Below are 12,242 nucleotides of genomic sequence, written 5' to 3'. Positions count from 1 at the left end.
TTGTGTGCATACATATATGTTTGCATGTGGGCGCACATGATGCAGGAGAGGTGAATGGTAGAATCCTCAAGAAAAATGTGCAACTCGTAGTAAGAGCTATTTTAAAAATTGATAAATGGTTGATGAGCAGGATTGATGAATTGTATCATAAAAAAGGTAAACTTTTCATTGGGGTTGCATCTACTCCTTTTAAGCAAGTCTTATTTTCCTTAGTTGGGACATCTTCCCCCGTGCTAACTAGATGCCCAATTTTACAAGAATACCTTTGCTATGCTAATATCTTTAGATTAGTCAAATCTTGAAAACCATTTGATGCTTCAAGTGGCGCTTGTTTTCACTCTTATTGATTAACTTGGTGGTGATGTTTTTGAGAATGGCTTTTATCAAGGGATTTCTAATGGCGTGATAAAAAATTTGTATCACATGATGCTTTTGAAAACAACTAGTTACTTAATTGTTTCAAGATATTATATGGCTTACTAAGGTCATGCCATAGTTTCTCTTTTTGCTCCATGACCATCCCTTTTTCTTCTTGTAGGTTAATGTGAGAGAGAGAGAGAGAGAGAGAGAGATCTCATTATGGACTCTGAAGCTTTCCTTTTTCATTGAGACATTCAAGGCCTTATGTTTATTCAATAGGCTATAAAGATTATGATTTGATCATTATAGGAAGGAGAGCATGACAACACCATGGAAATTGTATAATGTGGACTAATGGAGGGTGGTGTATCACTCTTTAGGTTTGCTTATGCTTAGGATACTTTTAAGGGACACACTCTAGGAATCATTGCATGGTAATTGCATTGGTTTAGTTGAATTTGAAAAGAGAAAATGTCAATTTGATGTGTTTTATTTATATTTGGTCATGTAGTTAACTATATGATTGGCTTAAAGTATTAAGGATGGCGTAAATTGCATCATCTAGATAGGGCAATAGGGGTAAATCTTAACCCTAAGGGGTTCACATATATATATATATATATATATATTCATGTTTATGTTCAATACAAGATAGTGTACAACTTAGTCAATCCCTTGTGCACTCCTCTTTCTCCCTCTCATTTTCGCTATCATGGTATCAGAGCAGCACATCAGTCTTCTAGACATTCTAGCATCAGTCTAGCCATTCTGCATTGTATCATGCTTGGATAAAAAAATAATCACACGTAAGTCTCGACATGCAATCACATGCCACTGTGGTGGTTCGTAATTAATATTGGGACATTCAAATAATTGTGAAGGAGATGCCATGTAGATGATTGGTAATTAAGTGATAATTAAATCGTGTGTATGTCAAAGTAAATTGCTTGTTTTATCTCAAAAATAGTTGCCATGTAAGTTCGGCATGCAATCACATGCTACTGCGATGGTTGGTAATTAACATCGATACGACTAAATTATCATGGAGTTGTTTTGGTGACGGGTGGTAATTAAATCGCATGCATTTCAAGAGTAAATTTCTTATTTTGTTCTAAACATAATTGTCGGCATGCAAGCTTTTCTTATTTAATCACATCCCTCACCGTGTTGGATTGGTAATCTTAATTGTATTAAAAATAGATTGCATGTAAGTCTAGTATGTAATCACACGCCATATGAACATTGGGATGTCAAAATAAACATGAAGGAGTTGAGAGTGCTCTGAATGAAAGCAGAGTAGAAGAGGATGAGAGAGTCAGAAGAGGGTTGCACAAGTTTTGGTAGGTGCAGAACATCCTAATCTTCTATGTCATCTATATATATGCGCGTTTGAGTATTGTACATAACCGAGGTTAAGGCACACTGATCTTTAATCCTTAACCTTTCACTTAAAGACCAATGTGAAGGGAGAATAATCAGTGAACATAGTATCCAATGTCCATCAATTCACGACTAGGTAGACTCATTGTCAGCATATTTGTAAGGTTATTATTTGTATGAACCTTGACAAGTTCTATGCACTTGTCCTTAAGTGTCTCCATGATGAAATGGTGTTTGACCTCAATGTGAAATTGGATAGCCCTCATGGAATCATTATGTAATGTCGGTACATCTGTATGAATCCTCAAATCTTTCACTAGGCGATCAAGCCATATAGCCTTCTTGCAACTCTTTGTGGTTGCAACATACTTAGCCTCTGTGGTAGGCAAATCAATGTACTTCTGTGTGCGAGACATCCGTAACATTGCACCACCTGCAAAGGTGAACACATAACTAGAAGTGGATCTCTTGCTATCCTTATGCTTTGCATAGGATGAATTTATGTTCACAAGTACATGCATCTCTCTTATGCTAAAGTAGATGCACATCTCCTTGGTATCCTTCTGTACCTCATGATGCACTTAACAGCCTCCCAATGCCTCTTTTTTGAATTAGTCATATATCGGCTAACAACTCCCATTGCAAATGCAATGTTCGATCTAGTATCTATCATAGCATACATAAGACTCCCTATGGTTGATGCATAAGGAACCTTGGCCATCATGGTTCTCTTCTCATCTGATTTGGGACTATCTACCTGACTCAGTTTCACATATGAAAGCAGTGGAGTACTTTCTTCCCCTCCTCCATATGGAAACACTGCAATACTTTTGTAACATATTCCAGCCAAAGGAGTTTCTTACTCCTGTCATGCGTGATGCGCATACCAAGAATATGACCTGCAAGTCTTCAAATCCTTCATGTCAAAGGTCTTATGTAACTTGGCCTTCAATGCATCGAGCTCATAAGTGTTCTTGCTAACCAAAAGCATATCATCTACATAAAGTGCTAGGAGTATCAGGCTATCATCCTTAGACCTTTTAGTGTAGAGGCAATGATTAATCTCACTTCTTTTGAAACCCTGGGATCGAATAAAAGCATCAAACTTCTTATATTATTCTTTAGGTACTTGCTTAAGGTCATAGAGACTCTTTTTTTACTTGCAAATCAAATTCTCTTTGCTCTTTTCTTCAAAAACTTTGGGTTGTACCATGTAAATTTTCTCATGCAAATCCCCATCATGCAAGAAAGTTATCTTGACATCCATCTGCATAAGCTCTATATTCTTTGTTGCCACAAGTCCAAGTACACATCTAAGTGTGATCATATTCATAAACGAAGATAAGATCTCATCAAAGTCCACACCCTTCTCTTGCTTAAAGCTTTTAGCAACCAAACAGACCTTGTACTTAGGCACATCATCACCTGTGACCATCTTGTAGACCCATTTACATTGCAATGCTTTCTTTCCATATGGCAAAGAAACAAAGTCCCAAGTTCTATTTTTCATGAGTGAATTAATCTTTGATTGTGTAGTATACTTCCACTTGCATTGATCCTCGCGCACAATAACCTTTTTCTAGGTAGAAGGCTCCTCGTAATCAGTAAGCATCACAGAGTCTGCCCCTGGAACAAATCTCTCAGGCGGTCTATATAGTATAGCTGATCTTCTTATTTTAGCTTACTGTTCCACTTGTATATTAGCCTCATTGGCTCAATATTTTCATCAATAAATGATCCATCATTTGCGCTTGATCCTATGGGAGTATCTGGTTGCATCATTTGCTGCACATTCGATGCATGAACAACTTGCTATCTATCAACATATGCAAGTGGATTCACATCCTGGAAAGTGATCCTTCTCATTTTCATATCCCTCATGGGTATCTTATGCATCTTCTTCTCATTAAAGATCACATCATGGCTTTGTATGATCTTCTTTGCTTCTGGATCTTAGAGACGATAGCTCGTCTCTCCACTTTGACCATAATCCATATTTTCTAGACTTAGGATCTAGCTTCTTCTAAAGCTCTTTTAACACATGTGCATATGCCTAATACCTAAATATACAAAAATGAGAGTAAGAGGGCTTCTTACCACTCCATGCCTCTTCAAGGATACCACCATCCAAACTCTTACTAGGTGATCTATTGATCACACGCATTGCAGTCTTCATTGCCTCAGCCTAAAAATCGCTAGAAAGACTTGCATTGGAAATCATACATTGCAACCTTTTTTGAATGGTGCGGTTCATCTTTTCTGCAATTGGATTTTGGTCTGGAGTACAAGGGGACGTGAGCTCCCTCTTTATCCCATGTCTATCACAAAAATGCTGAAAGTCATGAGAGATACTCTCCATCATTGTCAGTCCTGTAGTCATTTAAGCGTTCTATCTGACTGATTTTCAACCAAAGCCAGCCATTTTTGAAATACTTGGAACACATCGCTCTTTTGAGACAACATAAGCACACACTTTTCTAGTTGCATCATCAATGAATGTCACATAGTATTCAGCCTCGCCTGATGACAGTGTAGGCATGGAATCACATACGTATAAATGCACAAAATCATGCTTTTCAAGATCTTTCTTTTCCCTTCTTCTATGGGTTGATTTAGCTTGCTTCCTATAGAGACAATGCTCACAAAATTCAAAGTCAGAAAAACTCAAATGTGGTACATAACATAAATGGCATAAGAGTTTCTTTCCATTCTGGCTCGTGTCCCTACCGGAAATGCCATAAAGAAGTACTTGGATGCTCGGTTATTACAACAACATGATCAGACACCCTTGATACATGTAAGGGATACAATGTCTACACTTGGGACCTCTTACCAAAACCATAGTCCTTTTGAATTTTCCCAGCTGTGAAAACCAAAGGTGGTATGAAAGCCAGCATCATCTAGTTGACCCATTGAAATGAGACTCTTGATCAGCTTAGGCACATGTCTCATATTTTTCAAAAACAATGTAGACCCATTTGTAAAAGAAAACTTTATGTTACATGTTCTCACTATATCACATGCATAGTTATTTTCAAGATGCACACAACCTGTCTTTCCATTGTCATAAGTGGAGAACCATTCCCTATGGGGAGTAATATGGAATGAAGCACTAGAATCCAAAATTCAATTCTAGGGATATGCATCATCTGAAGTGGTAAGCAACTCTACAGGTAGACTAGACATGAAGAGAATGTCATTGTCACTATCATCAGTGAGATTGCATTGATCTTCTCGATCTTCACATTTCCTTTGTCCTCCCTTGGACTCTATTCCTTCTTATGTGCACCCCAAATTGTATTTTTTTTCTTATTCTTTTGCTCCCTTTTCAACTTGTAGCAATCCTTTTTCGTGTGGTCCTTCTTGTCACAGTGGTAACACTCAATGTTCTGAGCCCTGGATTTGTTATGAGACCTCTCTTTCTTGGGACGCCCCCTTGAACTGTGATCTATCCCTTTGCACATTTAAGGTTGCATCCTTCTTGTTGCCATCCATAGACTTCAATCTAATCTCCTTGGCCAACAAGCTATCTACAACACCATCAAACTTCAGTACTCCGCCAGCTGACTCCGCCAGCTGCAGAGTTATTGATGGTTGTAGGGAAAGTATCCCAATGGCAATGAACAAAAAAGGAATATCACCTTAGTCTTTGCATCAAAATTTAGCTTTTCAGCCTGAAGCTGGCTGAAAATAATATTGAATTCATCCAAGTGAGAAGCAATGAAGATCCCTTCCTTCATTTGTAGCAGCTCAAAGAACCTATTCATGAGAGGTAAACTTTATTAGAGGAAGTTTCCTTCTCATAAGTGGCACATAATTTCTTCTACAAATCTCTCATAGTTAGCTCATTTACTACTAAGAACTCTGCATAGTCTAAGAGCATCTCACACAATCTTTCCTTCCCATTAGGGGAGATTTGGCATCCCAAAAGGGACTCTAAGAGTGTTTCCTAATTTCACGGGATTAGAGAGCAATTTGAAGTGTACTAATGAGAGTGCTCTGAGGTGTGGGTCAATGCCATGTTGAAGTTTACAAAAGCATTTAATTATGTGGAGACCTCTAATCCAGAGTTTGGACCCATGATCTTCACTCCCAGTTCTTGATCTAATCTTCAATCTAAGGGATACATTCAAATTTGAGGTAAAGCACTCCTAGCCATTAGATCAAGGGGTAGATCTAAGGGATACCATCAAAAGATAGAAGGATCAAATCTCTAACCTTGATTAACACAAATGTCTAATGGACAAGATGAGAGGAAAATGCGCTTCAATATGGGCTATAGATTTGCTAGTAGATCCAAGGGAGGAGATGAGTGGAAATGGCACTTCAAAATCTGAGCCCTAGATTTGAAAGTAGATGAAGGGATGAGATGAGGGGAAAGGACGTTTGAATCCGGATCCTTGATTTGCAAGTGGGCAATGGCGCTTCAATCCAATCCATCCAAAATGCACTTTAATCCTAGCTCTCCAAAATGTGCTTCAATCTCCACCCTCCATTAGGTGCCTCCATCTCTTCCATTGATCTTGGACTTGAATCAAGGGCTCATATTAAAACCCACCTTTCTCCTCTTAACGAGGCCTCCCCAAAGTCAAAATTTGCCTTTTGAATCCCACCAAAGTGCATCCACCATCCACTAAAGGCATCCTAGACCTTTGATTTATCCACCATCACCTCCATCCAAAGGCCAAGGTTGCCCAATTTCAAAATAAAGGTACCCATGCCAATTGAGTCAATGCTATGGGTCCCTTAGCCCGTGGGTTACCATCGTAGGTTCATTTCTAATTAAGTTAATCCATTCCTTATGAGGCCCTTTTGAGACCCCAAATCTCACCTAATGCCAGTCTTGAAATAGTGACATATGAGAGTTCCTCACACGATCCTTCCTCCCCTAATCTTAAAGTCGTGACATACAAAGCTCCTCAAATAGTCTTAGAAAGCCTGATTTGGATTCTCTCTCCAACTTTACCAAGCTAATAGATGAAGCAAATGTGAAGGATGGATACATTGTCTGTCAAAGTCAAAAGATTAACATCAGTGAAAGCATGATTGAAAAGGCGCTAGGCATTCCTAGAGGTGATTTGCAAGAACAATTCTTAGAGAAGTCATGGAAGAGATAAGATATTTTAGAAAACACCCAAACACTCATATTAGTGCAGATGGTGGAGTCAAGGTTTTGAGCTTGCCAAAGGATGTGTTGAGGCAAAAGCAAAGGTTTTACAGGAATGAGAGCAAGCTGAGGCCACTGAGAAAATGGACGAGATGGAAAAGCATAGAGGAGGAGAAGAAGAGAAGCTTATCAAGCTACTGCATCAGTAGCTTGAAGACGTTAGGATGGATGGGGAGAAAGCGAAGTAAGAGCTAGCAGGGATGAATAAAGTTCTTGAAGATCAAATAGCCAATAAGGAGGCTCTTTATCAATAGCTCTACAAAATGTAGAATGCATTGAACATTGATAAGACAAAATGATAGAGAAATAAAAAAGGGAGAATGCAGAAACCAGAGCATTGGTGCAAGTGTTGCAAGAGAGCTTCAAGTGAAGGAAAGATATAGTTTGTACAGAGAACGACCATGGTGGAGAAGAAAATGTGAATGTGCAATTTTGGAAGAATACGTACAAGCCCATGGAATTAGATTGCACTACGATGCTGCAAGAGCTTGCCATGGATTTTGAAAGTTATTACAAGCAGTCCTTCGTCTTGTCTAAAACCTAGCAAAGAGTGAATCTCTTGGAATATGCCTATAGAGAAGCTCTGCTACATAATTTCACCAAGTTCAAGAGTAACTGATAGCATAATTAAGAGCTATTGTAGAGAATGAGCATCAAGTGAAGGTGCTACAGGGGAACATTCACACCCTCAATAGTAGAATTGAGAAACATGTTGCTAATGCATAGGGTTAGATTGTGGTATTGATAGTAGAAATAGTTAAAGTGCATGACTATCCTCTTCCGTTGCATGTTAAGAAGTGCATGGTCTGCCATTTGCACATCATAGATGAGTGCATGATCCGATGGTCTGAGTGAGGCCATGCTATGCATGTGTTTTGATGTGGGGTGTTTGTGGATGCAAACTTGCTTTGCAAAGAACTTGGTTGTGGTTGTCAACTACCCACATCTTGGAAGATCAATTGTGTTTTCTTGCTACATCACAACAACCAAGGTGATAGTACAAGATGAGTGGTCACCAGCGTGGTGGTTGGTTGCATATGATATATGGGCCCTTGAGGGGTCCCCTTTAGAGGCAACGTCCATATCAACATGCCACTGGACATAAAGGACATGTCGATATAGACCTTGACCCTAAAAGAGACCCCTCAAGGGACATATCGACAATTGCATTTACACAAGCTGTTTTAGGATCACGATGGTTTCCTTTAAAATTATTACAAGATGAATCTGGTCACTAGCTTGATGGTTTTACAAGATAGGTGGCATAGATTTTATTTATCTGTATATATACACCTTTGTAAGACTAGAATACATCCAATTTTTTGGGATTACTAAAAAAGCATGGTGGGTCAATGGTTGTAAAACAAGCTTGGTGGGGATTTACTATTTGACATTTACATTTACAAGTGCAATGGTTGTAAAACAAGCGTAGTGGGAATTTATTATTTGGGATTTACATAAAATAAGCACAATGGTTTTATAACCAATGTGGTATTTGGGATTTATCCATTGTTCTAGGATAAGTGGAATACATTTTCTTTAGAATGAATCTTTTGCATTGTGTAGTCGTCTACTACTCCAAGACACTCATGATGTGCTCATGCATGTCTAAACCCATTTTGAAGATACTATTTTCCTTCTTTCATCTAGGCACAGCTTGCAATCGGAGCATAATAGCACTTACTAGATGAGAGTACACAAATTTTTTTGAACTCTTATGTAAAATTTTGTAATTGTGGCCTCTCTTGGATGTTTTTTTACTAGATAGCTCCAACTACTACATTTCACTTCGGTTAGCTTGTTCCCCAATGATCGTTAAATGCTTCCTCAACCTTGTGCTTGGGCTTGGTACACCAACAAAAAGTATGGGTCATCTTTGTTGTTCTCCCCCAAGTCAATGACAATTGCAAAGTTCTCTCTCTTCCAAACAGTCAAATCTCATCTTGTTCAAAGTAATTTTTGGCAAAATCGATGACAAAGACAACACTGTTGTGGGAAAAATTGGCAAGGCACTTCATGAAGTGCTTGCCTTGCCATCTGGCTGTGAAATTATGAAGCACATATTTTGAGATGGATTGACCAAGTGCTCTATAAGATCCCTTATCTTAGTGCTCTTATACGATAGAAGCAATCTATTTTTCTCCAATCTTTCAACATTAACATGTTCAAATCTCCTCCATTTTAGAGTAGTAAAGTTGTCTTTTCTCATTTCATTTTGGCAGATATCATATTGTCTCTTCTTCAGATTACAATCCATGCATGTGCCATGAATGCATTCAATGCACTACCGCTCCGAGTCTGCCTTTAGATAGACTACGAGCTCCCACAAAGACCTTGGGCTACAAAACTTGGTCTCCCTTGCAACACAAAATCCGGGTGGCCTATAGATTGCACATTCCCTTGCAGCATGATCTGGGTGGCCTATATATTGCACATTCACTTGCGAGACATGGGCATCTATGCTCCAACACAATTAGATCTCAAGTCATTCAAGCTTTTTGGGCTGGTTTAGGCAACCATTGTCTTGCATTGTATCAAGCATGTGTATGATGTCCTTATCCCACTACTTGTGTCCTGTCCTCTTTTTGCAGATGTCCTTATTTGGAGAGAATTCTCGTGCCAGAACATTGTCACTTTATCAATAACTTCCTTAGGATTTCTCTCCTTTTCCTATGTTTTATTGAAGCCCAAAGACTTCTCAGATCGGAATGATCCTACATTGCTTCCTGAGAGTGCTCTCAACGGAAGTAAGAACAAAAGAGGGAGGGAGAGAAACAGAGAGCCACACAAGTTTTAGTGGGTGCAAAACCACCCTAATCTTCTTTTTCATTCATTTATATATGTGTTTGAGTATTGTACATAATCGGGGTAAAGGCACAGTGACCTTTACCCCCACAACCTCCCACTTAAAGGGCAATGTGCCTTTAAGGGAGAATAACGAGTGAGCATACTATCCAATGCCCATCAATACATGACAATACTTAAACTGCTGACTAGGTAGAATCTTCGTCAGCATATCTGCAAGGTTATCATCTGTATGAACCTTAAAAAGCTCTATGTGCTTGTCCTCAAGTACCTCACTGATGAAATGATACCTGACCTCAATGTGTTTGGTCTTTGCATGAAAGTCCGGATTCCGTGCTAGCTGAATAGCACTCATGGAATCACTATGCAATGTCGGTGCACCTGTATGAATCCCCAAATCTCCCACTAGTCGATCAAGCCATATAGCCTCCTTGCAACCCTCTATGGCTGCAACACATACTCAGCCTCTGTGGTAGACAAAGCAACGCACTTCTGTGCGCGAGACATCCACGACACTTCACCACCTCCAAAGGTGAACACATAACCAGAAGTGGATCTCCTACTATCCACATGCCCTGCATAGTTTGAATCTGTGTACCCAAGTACATGCATGTCTCCTCTACCAAAGCAGATGCACATCTCCTTGGTACCCTTCATGTACCTCATGATGCACTTAACTGCCTCCCAATGCCTCTTTCCTGGATTAGCCATATACCGGCTAACAACTCCCACTGCAAATGCAATGTCTGGTCTAGTAGCTATCATAGCATACATAAGACTCCCAACTACTGATGCATAAGGAACCTTGGCCATCATGGCCCTTTCCTTGGGACTATCTGTATGACTCAATTTCACATATGGAGGAAATGCAGTACTCACTGCCTTCCCCCCCTCCATATTGAAACGCTACAATACTTTTGTAACATACTCTTTTTGTGAAAGCCAAAGGAGTTTCCTACTCCGATCACGTGTGATGTGCATACCAAGAATATGACCTACAAGTCCCAAATCCTTCATATCAAAGGCCTCATGCAACTTGGCCTTTAATGCATCTAGCTCATAAGTATTCTCGCTAGCCAATAGCATATCATCCACATATAGTGCCAAGATTATTAGGCTATTATCCTTAGCCCTTTTAGTATAGAGGCAGTGATCAATTTCACTCCTTCTAAAACCCTGGGACCGAATGAAAGCATTAAAATTCTGATACCATTCTCTGGGCACTTGCGTAAGACCATAGAGACTCTTCTTCAACTTGCAAACTAAATGCTCTTTGCCCTTTTCTTCAAAGCCTTCCGGCTGCACCATGTAAATTTCCTCATGCAAATCCCCATGCAAGAAAGCTGTCTTAACATCCATCAACATAAGCTCCATATCCTCTGATGCCACTAGTCCAAGCATGCATCTAAGTGTGGTCATCTTCACAACTGGAGAGAATATCTCATCAAAGTCCACACCCTTCTCTTGCTTGAACCCTTTAGTGACCAAACGGGCCTTGTACCTAGGCACATCATCACCTGTGACCATTTTGTAGACCCATTTACTGTTGAGATATCGAGCTCCACTCGCGATATGCCAGGGTGACTGTTGTGCATTTATGTCACCGACTTGTTAGCTGGAGATGCAGTTGGTACACTGCCCACGAATAATAGCTGGATGACAGCTATCCTTATCTACACTAGTTCGTGGCTCAGTTACTATGCTACCTTAGTTAGTTGAGTTTGGTTTGAGACCCACATATAGGGTTCTTCTATTTCTTTTTACTAGTGTTCTTTTGGCTTTCACAACTAAGAAGAGGAAAACTGTTTTCAACCTCCACCTTTGTGTGTATTCCCCCATTGTGCATGTGAGAAAGCCGCAAGTGAGACTCCTTCCCTCTCTCCCACAATCTTCACATGGTATTAGAGCCTTGTTCGTGGTAAGGAGCTCAAGAAAGCAAGCCAAGTTCGTGGTGTCCTGGTAAGAGGACCAGTGTTGCTTTCCTATTTCGAGTTTGGGAGCAAATCTCTGCAGGTAGCACAACCAGAAGTGCAAGAGTGCAATGTCTCAGATTGAGACGCCCTTCGCGGTGTGGCGAGAGCACAGTATATGCTTTTGAGGCCGTTTCGGGGCCCGTTTTGAAGGTGGAAGTTCTTCGCAGGCACTCAGAAAAAGGCCCAATTTTTTGCTGTGCGACCACTGCCGCGGCTAGTCGGTGGAAAGGTGCCGTGGAAATTGCATCGTATGCCTTTGTGCAGAGATATTGGGAGTTGCAGATTCATGCTTGTTGCCTGTTGATGCAAATTCGTCACTAGGAAGTGACTGTGTGGTGAAATACCACTTTCGTCAGTTTTGCAGTTCTGCCCGTGTGAGGCAAAAGCTGTGTTTTTTGCAGTGACAGAATATTTTGCAGTGTTCTATAATGGCATCTGATTCTCTTTCACAGATTGTCACTGAAAAGCTTGACAAGAACAACTTCCAGGCATGGAAGTTTAGAATGACGAATTTCTTGATGGGAAAAGGCTATTGGGAGTTCATTACAGGAAATGAA

The sequence above is a fragment of the Dipteris shenzhenensis genome, chromosome 19 (genome assembly GCF_047967505.1).
Source record: "Dipteris shenzhenensis isolate YYH24624 ecotype China chromosome 19, Dip_SZ_1.0, whole genome shotgun sequence".
Lineage (NCBI taxonomy): Eukaryota > Viridiplantae > Streptophyta > Polypodiopsida > Gleicheniales > Dipteridaceae > Dipteris > Dipteris shenzhenensis.
This window is presented reverse-complemented; position numbering follows the sequence as displayed.